This window comes from Hyla sarda, unplaced genomic scaffold, assembly GCF_029499605.1.
Source record: "Hyla sarda isolate aHylSar1 unplaced genomic scaffold, aHylSar1.hap1 scaffold_18, whole genome shotgun sequence".
Classification (NCBI taxonomy): domain Eukaryota; kingdom Metazoa; phylum Chordata; class Amphibia; order Anura; family Hylidae; genus Hyla; species Hyla sarda.
Genome location: NW_026608445.1, coordinates 1685673 through 1705269, shown reverse-complemented (window position 1 = coordinate 1705269; position 19597 = coordinate 1685673). Strand labels below are relative to the sequence as shown.

Here is a 19597-nt window from a genome sequence, read left to right as displayed (position 1 = left end):
TTTTTTAGCGAAGGGGCTTTTTTTTACATTTATTAACATTTTTAATTTTTTTTCAAAATGTTCTTGTCCCCATAGGGGAATAATACATGGGAACATGCCTTTGCATACACCAGTGTTTCCCAACCAGGGTGCCTCCAGGTATTGCAAAACTACAACTCCCAGCATGCCTGGACAGCCTTTGGCTGTCCAGGCATGCTAGGAGTTATAGTTTTCCAACAGCTGGAGGCACCCTCATTGGGAAACACTGGCATACACTGAACCATTGTTTCCCAACCAGGGTGCCTCCAGGTGTTGCAAAACTGCAACTCCCAGCATGCCTGGACAACTAAAGGCTATCAAAGGCTGTCCAGGCATGCTGGAGTTGTAGTTTTGCAACAGCTGGAGGCACCCTGGTTGGGAAACACTGCACTGAACAATGCTGTCTGCCTTACTACAGTCTTGCTAGTAATCCTCTGTGCTGCTGGGAAGCTTCTCCATCATTCACTATTTTCTACCTGCCTTTTACCGCTCGCTACATGATGGTACAGTCAGACATATAAGTTACCAATGGTAAGAGAATGGTCGGCACCACTCCACCTGTGAAGTCTCATCAATCAGAGGCTGGATCCTGTCCGGAGGTCAGCGGACATACAGAAGACTACCCGGTGCTCGTGTCCAACACCAAGGCGGATACAATATCTTGTAAAAGATGAATGACACGACACTCTGGAAACTTCATGCAACCTGCAGCTTTATTGCTAGGAGCGGGGTACACGAGGATGCACAAACCAACAAACAGCGCGATTGTTTCACATTATTATGACGCTTTATCAAGGGAAGCTGGAAAGGAGGGCGGTACCTTCCATTAACCCTTCATGCAAACAAACAAATATAACAGTGCTATATAATAAAAAATGAAAGATACATGTACATATAAATCATATGCAATCGCTTACAAAAATGATAGCCTGACACACATATCCAGCATGGTATCAACTTTAGAAAAAGGCTGACAGATCATTCCTGTCATTAAGTCCCAGAGTGCCGGTGGCTCCAGTCTGGATTATGCTTTGGAAAACGCCTCATTACCCTATCGGAGAAAGACGTAAATCTATTTTGGACTATCAACACTTTACAATCGTATGTTGAAGCCAATCGGTCTCCTAGAGGTTTGAGGATTTAAGGTTTCACAGTACCAGGAAGAGAAAGTATTTATTGCTAAATGGTAGCAGGCACATTTAAAGCATGATTTGAATCTTACAAGGCTAGTTCTGGACAGATCCAACCTGGACTACGTGATGGTTGAAACCGATCTGGAGAAAGCAAAATGCGAGCTGAAATCTAGACTGACTAGTCTACAATGGACCAATCTCCTACGTAAACTGGACACTAAATTGATCCCTATACAAAATGAAATTAAGGAACGGAAACGTGATAAATTTATAAGGGACAAGCTGGACTTTGATCTAGATGAAGTATTTGACGTAAGCTGAGTAATTTATTATTCTTCAATGGTGACTGTGTCAAATGAAATTTGACCAGTATAAGAATGTAACAGGAATCAACAGCAACATCCGAGATCTAATAAAGGCAGGAACCAGCGGAGAAAACCCAGACGTCCAAGGCAAAAACCGGACTACTGGACGACGGACTCTGGGTCTGATTCCAGTAATACAGAGGACGCTATACAGATTTCATCTAAACAAGCAGTACGTGAGGGTGCCAATAGCACCAGCACGCCAAGGCCCTTTAGGCGAGGGACGCGGCGGGGTGGCCGAAGCAAAAGATCATTCCCTAATAGGGATCGGAGCGAAAAGGAAGCAGGTCTCCTGGAGACAGTAGGAGATGTTGCTACGAGGGATTCCAGGACAACCAATATGGTCAGTTCACCTTTGGGTGAAAAAGTTATTAACATTTCTAAAGTTACGTTATCAGATGCATGTTTATCACTACTATCTAAAGGATTAAACTACTGTACCATCAGTAAGTTTGATGTAGTTAATTTTGAGATCGATTTAGCAAAATCCTTGCGTAAATTAAATCTACACAAAATATTTAAAAATAAACCACCTCAGAGATGTGTAGAAGCCCACTCAGGAGAGGTACCTGCTGTTATTGGCCCCTTAGGATTTATAGCTAATCCGTCTTATACTGACAAAGAAGCATTGCAAGTGATTTATTCTCTTTATTAATGGAAGGGGATGATGTAGTGAACACACAAAATGCCGACACATTTTTGGGAGGAGTTAAATCAAAAATGTTTCCTCCTTTGTCACCGGGCTCAAGTCTGGACTATTTTTACAATAGTGTCCTCTCAGAAGTAAAAAGCCTGGTATATCCAGAGGCTGAAGAGAAGCATAACCTCTTAAGGACGCAGGGTGTACCTGTATGCCCTGTGCTCGGTCCCAGTGTTTAAAGCGTGGTCACGCCGTGACCCCGCATCACACCGGATTGGTCCCTGCTGCTATTGATAGCCGGGACCCTGGGCTAATAGCACGTGACACAGATTGTTGTGCTGCGCATTATTAACCCTTCAGAAGTTGATCGCCGCGTCGAAAACTGAAGTAAAAGCTTCCCGGCAGCTCGGGCTGATCAGGACTATTGCAATAAAATTGTGATGTCCTGATCAGCTAGGACGCCAGCGGAGGCCCCTTTATCTTGCTACGATCTGCGTTTAATTGCTCCAAGCCCGAGCTACCGGCTTGAGCAATCAACCCCCTATTATGCTGATCCATGCAATGCTATGGCTTTACAGGGATCAGTGTAAATGATCAGAGTGTGCAGCGTTATAGCTCCCTATGGGAGCTATAACACTGCAAAAAAAAACCTTCCCTAATAAAAGTTTGAATCCCCCCTTTTCCCATAAATAAAAAACAGTGTAAATAAATATAAAAATAAACATATGTAGTATCGCCGCATGCATAAATGTCCAAACTATAAAAATATATTGTTAATTAAACCGCACGGTCAATGGCGTATGCGCAAAAAAATTCCAAAGTCCAAAATAACGTATTTTTGGTCTCTTTTTATATCATATAAAAATGAATAAAAAGCGATCAAAAAGTCCGATCATTGCAAAAATGGTACCAATAAAAACTTCAGAACACGGTGCAAAAAATGAGCCCTCATACCGCCTGTATGCAGAAAAATAAAAAAGTTATAGGGGTCGGAAGATGACAATTTTAAACGTATACATTTTCCGGCATGTAGTTATGATTTTTTTCAGAAGTACGACAAAATCAAACCTATATAAGTAGTTTATCATTTTAACCATATGGACCTACAGAATAAAGATAAGGTGTCATTTTTACCGAAAAATGCACTGCGTAGAAACAGAAGCCCCCAAAATTTACAAAATGACAGTTTTTCTTCAATTTTGTCACACAATGAATTTTTTTTCTGTTTCCACGTGCATTTTTTTTGGTACAATGACTGATGTCACTGCAAAGTAGAATTGGTGATGCAAAAAATAAGCCATCATATGGAATTTTATGTGCAAAATTGAAAGCGCTATGATTTTTAGAAGGTAATGAGGAAAAAATAAAAATGCAAAAACGGAAAAACGCTGAGTCCTTAAGGGGTTAATCATGATGAGAGGGAAGCACTAAAATGGTTGCAGAATAATGAACAGATAATAATTAAGCCTGCTGACAAAGGGGAAAATATTGTTGTGATGGATAAGGACATGTACACACAAGAGGCAATGCGGCAACTATCAGACCCCCTCACTTACAAAGAACTTAATAAGGACTCCACAGCAACCTATCAAAGTCAATTACAAACACTCCTACAGAAGGGGGTACAGCAAAAAGTCATCTCAGAGGATATGGCCATAAAACTGTTTCCCACAAATCCCACTAAACGGAACTGGTACCATCTCCCCAAAATTCATAAGGATCTCGGGAACCCACAGGGGAGACCGAACGTCTCGAATCGAGGTTCGGTTACCGAGCCCCTTTCTCGATTCAGAGATTGGTTCCTGAGACCTGTATTGAATTCTGCTCCATCATACCTGGCAGACACTAAGGCCCTGCTCCAAAGCATGGATGACATAGACTGGCAGGGTGAGTGTAGCCTAGCCACCATTGATGTGGTGAGGCTATATACCCGGATTCGCCACAAGGATGCCATCTTTGCCATGAGGCAGTTATTGTTGAGAGCACGGAAAGGCACAGGTTGTACTGAGTATATTTGTGAGTCCATTAGATTCATTTTGGAGCATAATGCATTTAAATTTGGGGACCAATGGTATGCCCAGTGCCTTAGTACGGCCATGGGCATGCCCATGGCACCTACCCTATCTATAATTTCTTTGGCCGTGTGGGAGGAAAGCGTCATCTATGGATATGCTTTTTTAGAATATATTAATATCAATAATGTAAATATTTTCGGCTAAGTTTGGGGGCGATAGGGTACAGTTTCTTGATTTAGAACTGTCCTTACATCAAGGAACAATAGAGGTGAGCGTTTACCAGAAACCCACCACGACAAATTCCTTATTGGCATATACTAGTTATCAGGCCCGTCGCTACAAGACAGGCAAACCAAGCAATTGCTTGGGGCCCCAAGCTGGCCTGGGGCCCCGAGCAGAGCCGGTGCTTGCCTGCCGGGAGATAGCGCAAGCCGGGATGTCACTGATGTCCCGTGCATTCGCCCATAGAAACGGAGGTGCAGAAGACCGGAGTATCGAGGAGGAGGAAGACGCGCTCTGGCCAGCTTGGTAAGTGACTGGCGGGATGTCATCTTCGGTGTTCCGACCAACGCTTCTCCGGTCCCAGAAACTAATGCTATGGCCGGACCGGAGGAGCAGTGGTCGGAGCACTGAAGCGGGGCAGTACACAGGCATACAGCCTCCAGCCATACACTGTATATGGCTGGAGGCTGTATGTCTGTGGGGATAACTGCCTACCTAATGTGGGGGAACACTGTCTGCCTAATGTGGGGGGAACTCTGCCTGCCTAATGTGGGGGAACACTGCCTGCCTAATGTGGGGGAACACTGCTGCACCTAATGTGGGGGGAACACTGCTAACCTAATGTGGGGGGAACACTGCTGCACCTAATGTGGGGGGAACACTGCTGCACCTAATGTGGGGGGAACACTGCTGCACCTAATGTGGGGGGAACACTGCTGCACCTAATGTGGGGGGGGGGAACACTGCTGCACCTAATGTGGGGGGAACACTGCTGCACCTAATGTGGGGGGGAACTCTGCTGCACCTAATGTGGGGGGAACTCTGCTGCACCTAATGTGGGGGGAACTCTGCTGCACCTAATGTGGGGGGAACTCTGCTGCACCTAATGTGGGGGGAACTCTGCCTGCCTAATGTGGGGGAACACTGCCTGCCTAATGTGGGGGGAACACTGCTGCACCTAATGTGGGGGGAACACTGCTAACCTAATGTGGGGGGAACACTGCTGCACCTAATGTGGGGGGAACACTGCTGCACCTAATGTGGGGGGAACACTGCTGCACCTAATGTGGGGGGAACACTGCTGCACCTAATGTGGGGGAACACTGCTGCACCTAATGTGGGGGGAACACTGCTGCACCTAATGTGGGGGGAACACTGCTGCACCTAATGTGGGGGGAATTCTGCTGCACCTAATGTGGGGGGAACTCTGCTGCACCCAATGTGGGGGGAACTCTGCTGCACCTAATGTGGGGGAACACTGCTGCACCTAATGTGGGGGGAACACTGCTGCACCTAATGTGGGGGCCTCGTATCGACGCTCACTCACGTCGCACTCCAAGAATTTATGGGCCGGCGTTACTACGTCCTGACCCCGGCCCTAGAGCGTGACGTGTCTGAGCATCCAGCTCCATGTCTATTTTGCTTGGGGCCCCCAAATTCCTTCAAACGGCCCTGCTAGTTATCATCCCTCACATGTGACTAAAGCCTTGCCATACAGTCAGTTCTTAAGGTTACGCAGGAACAATTCTGATTTTGCCACTTTCATTGAACAGTCCTGTGCCCTGATGGATAAATTTAGGAAGAGTGGGTATCTGGACTCTTCAGTCCAACAGGCTTTCCACAGGGCTAGAACTCAGGAACGGCGAGAATTGATCTTTGGGGCCAGAAAACACAATAAGAAAACACAAGTTAAACGAGCTATTTTTTCATTTGAATTTAATCCCGTTGCAGTTTTAATTAAATAGAGTATCAACAAGAACTGGCATCTCCTTCAAACTGACAGGGATCTGTTAGAACTGACAAATCAATGCCCCGAAGGACACAAAATTTACGGGACGCACTCGTAAAAAAACGCATCTCCTCTACTAATGTGAATTGGTTGCAGTGGGGATTGCCCCAGGGCAACTTTCGATGCAAACAATGCTCATTCTAAAGCATTTGGACACATCTTGCTGTGTCTGCTTGGGTCCTGTAAATCATGTTGTGAAAGATTGTATAACTTGTAGGTCTTATTTAATTGTTTATGCTATTATGTGCCCCTGCCTTTTATTCTACATCGGTAAGACTATTCGCCCATTATTCCATAGGATACGTGAACATTTTTATTCTATTCGTACAGGTAAAGGATGTCCCCGCTTTATCACACACATGATTGATAGTCACAATGGGGACACAGCGGGAGTCCGTTTCGTAGGATTAGAACGCATTCATAACTCTGAGAGCAGCTTGGAGAGAAACACCAGGTTACTCCAGGCCAAAGCCAGGTGGATAATCCGGACAGGAGCCACCGGCAGTCTGGGACTTAATGACAGAAATGATCTGTCAGCCTTTTTGTAAAGTTGATACCACGCTGGATATGTGTGTCAGGCTGTCATTTTTGTAAGCGATTGCATATGATTTATATGTACATGTATCTTTCATTATTTATTATATAGCACTGTTATATTAGTTTGTTTGTTTGCATGAAGGGTTAATGGAAGGTACCGCCCTCCTTCCCAGCTCCCCTTGATAAAGCGTCATAATGACGTGAAACAATCGCGCTGTTTGTTAGTTTGTGAATCCTCTTGTACCCCGCTCCTAGCCATAAAGCTGCAGGTTGCATGAAGTTTCCAGAGGGCCATGTCACTCATATTTTACCAGATAAGTTATAGCTGTGACTGTACCACTGCCATCATGTAGGGAGCAGTAAATGGCAGGTAGAAAATACAACTACATTTATAAGCCACCCACCTGGCCAGGCTGGCTTGTTCTCGTGTCCTTGGCCCTGCGCCTGCAGACACCGACTGAGAAAGCTGAGAAAGCAGAGCAGGCAGTTATTTAATGGCCACGGCATTGCGAACTCCAGGGCTTATATAAAGTCACATGTGTGGCGTGACCTAAGCCAGAGTGGCTGTCTGGAAGAGGAGTGATGTCGACAGCCAGCTCCGGGCCCGGCTCTAACACGGGGAATCTCTGCAATAGCTCATCGACTGCGGTGGGCCTTTTCCCCGGGGCAGGCAGGGGTGTTAAAAAAATAAATAAAATTGTTGTGATAATTTGTGACAGGTGGCGGACTGCTTGCCCCTTTCCCGTCCGGGGCCTCGGACCACTTCCTAATGGACCGGCCGGTCAGTCCGCCCCTGTTCACCACCATATCAGGAACACATAGCCAATTACATCTATCAAGAAGCACAATTGAATTTCCATATAAGTCGAAGAGCGATCATCATCTGTAAATGTCATCACTACTTCCAGCGACAGATCTCCACCACCTGACCTCTCCCTCCCTAGGCCCGCCGTGATCTTATTCCGGACAGCAAAGAGGAGACCGGCATGAGCTTACGACGGGTTAGTGTGAGAGCTATGTGGGATCTCCATCGGGTGAGCAGCGCGAGCAGCGCACATCTATTACACTAGCTGTATGCATAGCATAATTTTTATTCCACACTTGTAAAGATCAGCACATACGTTATGAAGCAACCTCAAAGCCATCTTCCATTTTTGCAGCCCCCAGGACTTATATTGTGTCAGCAAATTGTTTAGCCAGAAGGAGCTATATGTTATAAGTTATAACTGTGATCCTGAATGTTCGCAAAACAAAACACGTTTATATACTACATATTTTTACATATTTTACCTGTATATTTAAATATACAGGTAAAGAATGTAAATCTTATACAAGGATTAATAAGTAACCCAGTCCAAAAGTATAGTATAGGACGGGTTTATTTCAAGTTTATATATTATCACAAAAAAATTGTAAAAGAAAATATTTTGTTTAGTTTGTTTCTAATTATCCATTTTACTATTTATATCCAAAAATATTCCTAAAACCTTATTTTTGTTAGACAAGCCACTAAACCTAATAATAAACTGACACTCCCTGTTCTGTAGAGAAAATGTGTTACCATTCTCCAAATTATCACATGCAGGATTACAATAAAAGGTGACACCAATATTTAGATAATAGATCAAGGTAATGACCACCCTCTTGACCTCCATGCACACTGACCTCTGCCCAGCCCACAGAGTATATCTAGAAAACATTTTCCTAGAGATTAAATAGTAAACCCTATTTTGTTGCCTCCTATGGAAACAATCTATAAACATCTATAAAGCTTTAAGCACTCAGACTTTTTTTTTTTGTGTTTTTTTGAAAATTGGAAAAAAAAATTTTTTATTAACTGGTGCCAGAAAGTTAAACAGATTTGTAAATTAAAAATATGTGGATGTGTGCAGCTCACAACTATTACGCACCGAGGTCAAACAGGGCAAGCAACTATACCTTAATTGCTAAAAAAGGGAAACCAGAAAAATGCAATGTAGCCCGGACCTTCTAGGTGAGTATAAAATAGATATACAAGGATCGTGCTTCAATAATAATTATCATTTATTTATAAAAATAAAATTTCATCACTTCTCACAGGGCCCTTGTGAGAAGAGCATACATAATAAAAAGGCAACCTAACAAGATATTAGGCAATAGTATTAAAATTAAATTCTACACTTGGCATAGAGTATAGAGTAATAGAATAAGATAGCAAAGTAAGAGCTGTACCATACAAATATATTAGAAAATTGCTCTTCTAGATGTTTAGGGTAAATATGTCCCTTTTTTTGGATACAGTGACAAACAGTCTGTATTGATAGCAATTGTTACCGGTCTGTCGATTGTGGCTCAGGCGGTAGATGTTGCTCCCGCAATAGCTAAGTGTCCGTAGTGTATACAGTCCACTGTGTGGTGCCTCCGATCATATGCCTGGTCCAGTAGGGTCTAAGCGTGGTGGCAGTCGCTGTCGGATAAGGCGCTGGCAGGCGCCAAAGATCGTGATGGTGTCCGGGGACTGCTGGCGCTGGCGTGCGCTAAAGTTGATATTCCTCACCGCTTCATTAGTTGGAAAGCAGGACCATATACTGGAAGGCTGGAGGTTCACCTCGTGGTGCCGGCGTCTGACGTCAGAGCCGGGATGGTTACAGCAGAATAGTTGCACCGGGATGATTGCGCCGGGATGGATCTGAACCGCTGGACCGGGTGAACAGCAAAGCGTGAGCACAAATGGTGGTACAGTTCATAGAATGTAACTGGCCATAGAATTTGGGCACAGTTTTGATACTACTATGCCAGTAGATAAAGACTAGACGCGTTTCAGGGTTGTATGGTATAACCCTTTCCTCAGTAGTCATAATGGTTGCCATAGATCATCAGTTGTTTTATATGGGCACAAATCCCACCCCTTAACACATTGATAGATAATAGTAAAAGACATGAATGGATTTAATGGATCGGTTCACCTAGAGAGCAATACTAGATATAGAGTAGTGTGTCAATTTTGTTGGAAAATTGTAGCAATGCGTTTTCAAATAAATGAGTTTTTCTTGTATAGTAAAGGAACATAGTATTGTATAACAAAGTGTTGGAAATAAATAAATGAGGGAATACAATGAAATACAATTAAAACAATATAATAAAACAAAATAAAACAGGAAGACATGAATGAAAATATAAATAGAAATAATAATAAAGAATAAAGATAAAAATGAAAATAAAAATAAAAATAAAATGAAATAAAATAAAATAACATGAAAATAAAAATAAAAAATGAAAATAAATGAAAATAGAAATGAAAATACAATAAATAAACATAAAAATAATGAAAATAAAAATAAAAATAGAAATAAAAATAAAAATAAAATAAAATAAAATAAAAATAAAAATAAGAATAAAAGTAAAAATAGAAATAAAAATAAAAATAAAAATGAAAATAAAATTAAAATAAAAATAAAAATGGATATAAAAATAAATGTAAATATAAGTATAAAAAATAGAATTACAATAAAAATAATAAAAAATAATAAAAATAAAAATAAAATAAGAATAAACTAAGATAAAATAAAATAAAATAAAAGATAAAAAATATACAATTTAAATAAATGAATGACTACATATAAAGATAATGGTAACCCAAAAATAATAATAATAAGACGTCATTGTAGATGAATCCATAGGGGATAAGGTCAGCCCATGGGATAACCCCTTGATGACCAAATAGGGGTGTTCCGATGGGCCGAGTGAATCCCCTATAGGAATCCGAAGAGTTCAAAGTTGGAGTTGAGTCCGCCAGGTTCTAATGTTGCAAATTCAAATATTTTCTTACTTTCCGCTTTGGACATTTTCAATAAGAAACTGCCCCCACGCCAATCTTTTTTGATTAGCTGGAGACCGGTGAAGGAGAGGGAGGACATGTCACTATTATGGACTGTGGAGAAATGTGCAGACAGTGGATGTTTCAGATTTTTGTTTTTAATATTATTAAGATGTTCAGCTATCCTCATTTTGAGGGCCCTTTTGGTTCGGCCAATATATTGCTTCTTACATCCACATTCTATGATGTACAAGACACCTTTTGAATTGCAAGTTATTAGATCTTCAATTTTCCATTTAAAAGTGTTGGTTTGGGAACAGATTTCTACAACTTTTTTGGGGCCCTTTATTTTTGTACAGTTAGCACATGTTCCACACCTAATAAATCCTTTGGTGGTTAGCCAGGAGTTGTTTAGTTTTTTTGGGGGTGGTTTTATGGATGGAGTACGTGGATAGGTTTCTCCAGCCATTTGTTCAAAAAACTCATACGTATTTAAAGGATACCACTCAGATCATAGAAATCTTGGAAAAATTCAAATGGACTAACAAACACATATTAGCCACTTTAGATGTATCATCATTGTACACCATTATTAAACACGATTTAGGAATAGCAGCAGTTACACACTTTCTCCAACAAGGTCATATCAAATCACCTCAGATTAATTTCATCACATCAGCTATTCGTTTTATTTTAACTCACAACTATTTTTATTTTGAAGGGGATTTTTATTTGCAGTTAATTGGTACCGCGATGGGCACCAGGTTTGCGCCAAGTTACGCCAATTTATTTATGGCAAAATGGGAGGAGAGTACCATCTTACCCCGGCTTGGCGCGGCCTGGTGCTCTGGAAGCGGTACATTGACGATATCATTTTAATTTGGGAGGGGGATATGGTTGATTTAGAACACTTTATAACTAATTTAAACACTAATGATCACAATCTTCACTTCACATCCACCATCAGTAAAACCAGTATCGAATTTTTAGATATTGTTGTGGGTGCTGATCGGGATAACCTTATATGTAAGACATATTACAAACCAACAGCCAAGAACTGCTTTATAGGCTACACCAGTTGCCATCTTCCTAGATGGTTAACTAATGTCCCAAAAGGACAATATCGGAGGTTAAAAAGAAATTGTACCTCAGACGATCAATTTTTGGAAGAGGCACAACAACTCACCAATCAGTTTAAAGAGAAGGATTATCCCGACCAGCTACTCCAACAGTCTCTGGATCATGTGAGAACATTAGATAGGACCACCTTTTTTTCAAAAAGAGAAAAAAACACTAATGCTGATATCTTTGGAGGTAAATTGGTGATTCCTTTCAATAGATCATATAAAAAAATAGAAGGAATAATTAAAAAACATTGGTATCTATTACAACAAGACCGAGAGGTGGGCCCACTACTACCGTCACGTCCCCCAATAGTATACACCCGAGCCCCGAATTTAGGCTTGACTATAGCTCCATCCATAAAACCACCCCCAAAAAAACTAAACAACTCCTGGCTAACCACCAAAGGATTTATTAGGTGTGGAACATGTGCTAACTGTACAAAAATAAAGGGCCCCAAAAAAGTTGTAGAAATCTGTTCCCAAACCAACACTTTTAAATGGAAAATTGAAGATCTAATAACTTGCAATTCAAAAGGTGTCTTGTACATCATAGAATGTGGATGTAAGAAGCAATATATTGGCCGAACCAAAAGGGCCCTCAAAATGAGGATAGCTGAACATCTTAATAATATTAAAAACAAAAATCTGAAACATCCACTGTCTGCACATTTCTCCACAGTCCATAATAGTGACATGTCCTCCCTCCCCTTCACCGGTCTCCAGCTAATCAAAAAAGATTGGCGTGGGGGCAGTTTCTTATTGAAAATGTCCAAAGCGGAAAGTAAGAAAATATTTGAATTTGCAACATTAGAACCTGGCGGACTCAACTCCAACTTTGAACTCTTCGGATTCCTATAGGGGATTCACTCGGCCCATCGGAACACCCCTATTTGGTCATCAAGGGGTTATCCCATGGGCTGACCTTATCCCCTATGGATTCATCTACAATGACGTCTTATTATTATTATTTTTGGGTTACCATTATCTTTATATGTAGTCATTCATTTATTTAAATTGTATATTTTTTATCTTTTATTTTATTTTATTTTATCTTAGTTTATTCTTATTTTATTTTTATTTTTATTATTTTTTATTATTTTTATTGTAATTCTATTTTTTATACTTATATTTACATTTATTTTTATATCCATTTTTATTTTTATTTTAATTTTATTTTCATTTTTATTTTTATTTTTATTTTTATTTCTATTTTTACTTTTATTCTTATTTTTATTTTTATTTTATTTTATTTTTATTTTTATTTCTATTTTTATTTTTATTTTCATTATTTTTATGTTTATTTATTGTATTTTCATTTCTATTTTCATTTATTTTCATTTTTTATTTTTATTTTCATGTTATTTTATTTTATTTCATTTTATTTTTATTTTTATTTTCATTTTTATCTTTATTCTTTATTATTATTTCTATTTATATTTTCATTCATGTCTTCCTGTTTTATTTTGTTTTATTATATTGTTTTAATTGTATTTCATTGTATTCCCTCATTTATTTATTTCCAACACTTTGTTATACAATACTATGTTCCTTTACTATACAAGAAAAACTCATTTATTTGAAAACGCATTGCTACAATTTTCCAACAAAATTGACACACTACTCTATATCTAGTATTGCTCTCTAGGTGAACCGATCCATTAAATCCATTCATGTCTTTTACTATTATCTATCAATGTGTTAAGGGGTGGGATTTGTGCCCATATAAAACAACTGATGATCTATGGCAACCATTATGACTACTGAGGAAAGGGTTATACCATACAACCCTGAAACGCGTCTAGTCTTTATCTACTGGCATAGTAGTATCAAAACTGTGCCCAAATTCTATGGCCAGTTACATTCTATGAACTGTACCACCATTTGTGCTCACGCTTTGCTGTTCACCCGGTCCAGCGGTTCAGATCCATCCCGGCGCAATCATCCCGGTGCAACTATTCTGCTGTAACCATCCCGGCTCTGACGTCAGACGCCGGCACCACGAGGTGAACCTCCAGCCTTCCAGTATATGGTCCTGCTTTCCAACTAATGAAGCGGTGAGGAATATCAACTTTAGCGCACGCCAGCGCCAGCAGTCCCCGGACACCATCACGATCTTTGGCGCCTGCCAGCGCCTTATCCGACAGCGACTGCCACCACGCTTAGACCCTACTGGACCAGGCATATGATCGGAGGCACCACACAGTGGACTGTATACACTACGGACACTTAGCTATTGCGGGAGCAACATCTACCGCCTGAGCCACAATCGACAGACCGGTAACAATTGCTATCAATACAGACTGTTTGTCACTGTATCCAAAAAAAGGGACATATTTACCCTAAACATCTAGAAGAGCAATTTTCTAATATATTTGTATGGTACAGCTCTTACTTTGCTATCTTATTCTATTACTCTATACTCTATGCCAAGTGTAGAATTTAATTTTAATACTATTGCCTAATATCTTGTTAGGTTGCCTTTTTATTATGTATGCTCTTCTCACAAGGGCCCTGTGAGAAGTGATGAAATTTTATTTTTATAAATAAATGATAATTATTATTGAAGCACGATCCTTGTATATCCATTTTATACTCACCTAGAAGGTCCGGGCTACATTGCATTTTTCAGATTTGTAAATTACTTCTATTAAAAAAGCTTTACCCTTCCAGTACTTTTAGCAGCTGTATGCTACAGAGGAAATTATTTTCTTTATGAATTTCTTTTCTGTCTTGTCCACAGTGCTCTCTGTTGACACCTGATGCCCATATCAGGAACTGTCCAGAGCAGGAGAAAATCCCCATAGCAAACCTATGCTGCTCTGGACAGTTCCTGACACAGACAGAGGTGTCAGCAGAGAGCACTGTGGACAAGACAAAAAAGAAATTCAAAAAGAAAAGAATTTCCTCTGTATCATACAGCTGCTAAAAAGTACTGGAAGGGTAAAGATTTTTTTATAGAAGCAATTTACAAATCTGTTTAACTTTCTGGCATCAGTTCATTAAAAAAAAAAAAAAAAGGTTTCCACCGGAATGCCCCTTTAATGAGGTAGGAGAAGTATAGGTCCTTCATTTATATTATCCATTCCTTTTGAATAAACTTCTGGCTTTGGCTCATAAACTACAGTTTCCAAAAAACACAAAAAAAACAAACTGTGTGTAAACTTTGCCAAAAATTTACATATATTTAAATTCTCTCTGAAGCCATTACTAGAGAAAGCTTAGGCACTGAGGTAGAGACATTTTTTTCATTAATCTCAATAATAAAATAATGTGAAGTAATTCCGAAACTCCCTCCCTTGTTATATCTGCAAGCTGACTGAATGTTATCATTGAATTACATGAGTATGTAGGGCATTTGTAGCTCTGTATTAGAAATATGGAGCCAAAACTGCTATAAAGATATTTGATATATAACATTATTTAGAATTTAGAATGAAAAACAACACATGAAATGTTGGGCATTCATTTTAATGATGATCTACAGCCACAACCTGAAAAATCAGGCCTGGATGCATTTTACCCTAATATGTTATATTTCTACAATTTCTGCTTATATGCTTATGTGTGATTCGGAAGCTGCTGCTTCTTCCTGCCCAGACTGCCAGATATGATATGATATGTCTCTCTTTCTCTAGCAGTCTATAAGGTGAGACGCATCACTGAGCATGGGACAGCTGCCAGGAGCCACCCCAATGACCTGTAACTTGTGTCCTGGCACCATTTTCTGAATTGTGATAACTCTAAAACACCCTAGTGTACCAGTATAATTCATAGTGTCCTGGCATCCCGCTGCCTGCACCAATTTTATGCTGCATGAGGTTTGGACAGGTTCCCTTTAAATGCTGCTGATGCCTGTTGGCAGAATTGACAAAAACACTAATCAATGTTGTTTAACCCCCAGATGTTGATGTCAATGGTGACTGCAGCATCTAGGTGATTAAATGCTGTGTGTTAATCCTCTTAGCATTCTGATCCTTATATAAAAAATGTATCGTGAACACACTGTAAATGAAAAAGTAGTGCCTGCCAAAAAAACATGATTTCGAAATTGGCAAAAATTTCCATCTACCCCAAAACATCAATGATAACCACAGCTCATCCATAGAAACATAGAATGTGCCAGCAGATAAGAACCATTTGGCCCATCTAGTCTGACATTTGTTAGGTCATTTTTTGAAAATTGTAGAACTTAAGTTATGTGGTATTTTTTTAAGTTTTTTAGTAACCATGCTGACCGCCAAACAAAATTTCAACTGAAAAAAAAATGAGAATACAACAAAAAGGTCAAAACATGATACAATTGTGTGCTTTTTTTTTTCAATTTTACACTGTGATTTTATTTTAAAACAAATCTTCTTTTGGTTTGCAAAACATTATATGGTAAAATCAAGGGTGCTGCTAAAAACTTTAGCCCACTGTACAAAAGCACACAACTCCATACACAGAACAATAAAGTTAAAGGGGACTGAATATGGCGATACAAAGGAGTTTATTTTTTAAAAGATGTACAACTATATAAACTTGTAAGCTTACTAACCTACAGATGAAAGTAACATGTCATATTTACCACACAGTACAACTTGCTGTATAAAAACAACCCCTTGCTATAAAAAAAACAAAAAAATTATCATTATAACCAAGCAGGAAAGAAACAAAAATCACTGTACCAAAATTAATAAATGGTGTGTTCTCCAAGCCCATTACCTCTCATCTGATGATGTCCCTCTGACTAGTAGTGGGGCTTCCATTACATTGCAGTCAACATCAGATCTTCAAGATGTGATCTTAAATAATGTGTGAACTAATTGGCCTAGAAACAATTACCGAGATCAAAACAAACCTGTGGGAAGAGGTGAATAATCAGCTTTCTCCTATGGGGACTATTTCCTATGACTTCAAGAAAAATGGTTTAAGACTTTTTATGAATCATTTTTCTTGACCTTACATGACCTTGTTTAACCCCTTAACAACAATAGAGGTAAATTTACGTCATGACACGGACTTCCCACACCTTGACGTACATTTTCACTCCATATGTTTTGGATCACCGCGTCTCCTGACACGGTGATCGGGTGAAGATGACTGCTGTTTTCTAGCAGCAGCCATCTTCACATGTCGCCCAGGGGGGATTTAACCCCTCCTGTTATGGCAATCACTGCAATTGGACGGAACTTTTTACTGTTCAATCGCAGCGATTCAGCTTCATTACAGCCCCCCCCGTGACCCAGTGACCCGGTAATACATGGTGATTAGCGCTGTCCGAGACAGCGCCAATCACCATTCAGTAAAGGAGGGAGGTGGCAAGGTTGCCACTCCTCCGATTACTGCCATTGGTTGGTTGGGACCAACCGACCAATGGCAGCACAGACTAACAGCCTTGAAAACTCCTTCCCCCGCTTTGCCTGCTCACTTGAGTCCAGGCAGTGAGCAGAGGAAGGAATTTTTGCGGCGGCTGTGTCGGGTCTAGTGTGCTGTGGTGCGGTGTGTGCGGCATCTACAGACCTGAGGGAGGTGTGCGGCGGCTGCAGCATCTGCTTCCAGTGACCAAGCATTGGTGACTGAGGGTGAGCTGTAGTACAGGCAGCGACAGATAGTGGGTTCTGAAGCAGCACTGCTCTTTGGGTCTAGGTGACCCATCAGTGCATTTTGTTGCTGCAGTCTGTCCCTATATATATATATATATATATATATATATATATATTTTTTTTTTGTGCAGGTTTTTTTTCCTGTAGTTTTTCCCCCCCAGTTTTGAAGCATTTGCGTTTTGTACTGTAGCAACATCACTACACTACACTACACCTACACTTCTCACTAATAAAGTACATAAAAACACTACATTTTCACACACCCACTTACAACCCCCGTCCCTGTCCCTACCCCCCCCCCCCCCAACAAAAAGGAAATGGCCAGTAGGGTGTTTTTGGCAGAGAAGGCATACACCATGCTTGCCTCCGATGCCAAATCAGTCAGTGATGGGGAAGAGGAAGATCCCAGCTTCCTCTTTTCTTCCTCTTCCTCATCATCCACTGATGATGAGCTCCCTAGAAGGCGGCGGCACGTGCGCCGCAGGGCAATACCGGTAGAGGCCCCCTAAACTAGCAGCCCTGTCCCCCAAACTAGTAGCCCTGTCCCCCAAACTAGTAGCCCTTGTCCCTCGTACATTGTTCCCTGTCCACCATACAAGTTTCCCTGTCCCCCATATAGGGGACCCCGTCTGGACCCCAGTTCCGGATGATTATGCGCCACTGATTGCTGGGTTTGCTGGCCTCCCAGAAATCCAAATTGACACCACAGACCTCACTGAAATAGACTTTTTACATTTTATTTCAGTGCGGAATGTCAATTTGATGGTGGCCCAAACAAACTGGTACGCTGAACAGTTTGTGACCCAGCACCCTGATTATTTTTTGGCTAGGCCCTATAGATTGGCTCCCATCAATGCAGCCAAGATGAGGACATTTTGGGGCCTCATGCTGCATATGGGCTTAGTCAAAAAGCCGACCATTAGGCAATACTGGAGTCTGGATGTTCTGTATAACACCCCACTCTACCGTATGGCCATGCCACGGGCACGCTTTGAGACTGTCCTCAAATGTTTGCATCATGTTTATAATGCAACGTGCCCTTTCCAAAATGATCCGCCATTTGACCGCTTGTTCAAAATCTGTCCAGTTATAGTTCATTTCACTAATAAATTTGCAGAGGGTTACATCCCCCGAAAGGAGGTTGCCATTGACGAGTCCCTTATTAGTTTCAAAGGGAGACTCCATTTCCGCCAGTACATTCCCAGTAAAAGGGCAAGGTATGGCATGAGAGTATACAAACTCTGTAAGAGTACCTCATGGTACACTTACAGGTTTAGAGTGTGCGAACTGAAGGATTCCCGCACTGAACCCCCAGAATGCACCCTCATCCTTGGAGTTAGCGGGAAAATTGTGTGGGAACTGATGTATCTACTGCTAGATAAAGGTTACCACCTCTACAAGGATAACTTTTATACAAGACCCTTTCCACCAGAGCCACTGTAGCTTGTGGCACTGTGTGGAAAAATCAAAGAGGCCTTCTGACAAGTCCCCCACTGATCCCTAGGGATGAGAGTGGAGCCGTTACTAGACAAGAGGGAAGTCCTTATGCTGACCACCATTCACGGTAACAGCAGCACCCCTGTCACTGTGCGAAGTACTGCTTCAATGGTCCTAAAGCCCGATTGTATCCTGAACTACACTTGGTATATGGGGGGAGAATCTCTCTGATCAAGTCCTCAGTAGTGTTGGGCGCAAATATTCGCATTTCAAATTTTTATCGCGAATATTGCAAATATTCGCTTTTTTTCTGCATATGCGCATTTGTGAATATTCGGATATGCGGATATTAGCATATGTGAATATTCGCTTATTACTTCTTTTCACTTGTGGGCAAATTAGAATGATGCAAATACACTTGGCAGAGGTTATCAACAACATCCCTAGCAACCGTTGCCCACCCCCTCACTGTTTTCTTCCTCGAATACGGGAATATGGTCTTCTACTTTTTTGAGCTTGCACCTTCATATGTGAAGAAGCCTGGGATAACGACTATCGGGTCTGTTGCCAGATTGTGGAGAAGTAAAGGACCAGCTCATCAACAGCAGGCACTCCTGAGGAAACTGGGAGCGAAAGAGGAGAACGGAGAAGGAGTCCATAGACAACAAAAAAGGGAGATGACCTTTTGGACTCGAAATCCTTAAGAGAATTCAGCCTTGGCGAGCTGAAACAAAATGCTGAAGATAAGTCTCAAGGATTTGATTTCGAGTATTGAAGGCCCTTTTCCATACATCTCCCTTGCGGATACTAATGAGGTTATACACTCCATGTAAGTTCAACTTGCAGAAGACCTTGGCACCAAGGGAGCAGAGTCTAAGGTGCCATTGGTTTTCACCAGAACCCGCCTCAAAGCGGGATGGACTTGCTGCGGCAGGC

The 19597-nt window shown here is 40.9% G+C and overlaps 2 protein-coding genes across 9 annotated transcripts in view; one reads left to right on the top strand and one right to left on the bottom strand.

Moving 5' to 3' along the window:
* LOC130313964 (SLAM family member 9-like) overlaps positions 1-19597 on the bottom strand; it is a 264917-nt gene that overhangs the window by 118605 nt on the left and 126715 nt on the right. The gene's annotated exons all lie outside the window — the stretch shown is intronic.
* LOC130313966 (uncharacterized) overlaps positions 6975-19597 on the top strand; it is a 118652-nt gene continuing 106029 nt past the window's right edge. The window contains exon 1 of the mRNA XM_056552700.1: positions 6975-7753. The gene's annotated coding sequence lies outside the window, so the exon portion shown is untranslated. The remainder of the gene's footprint in view (positions 7754-19597) is intronic.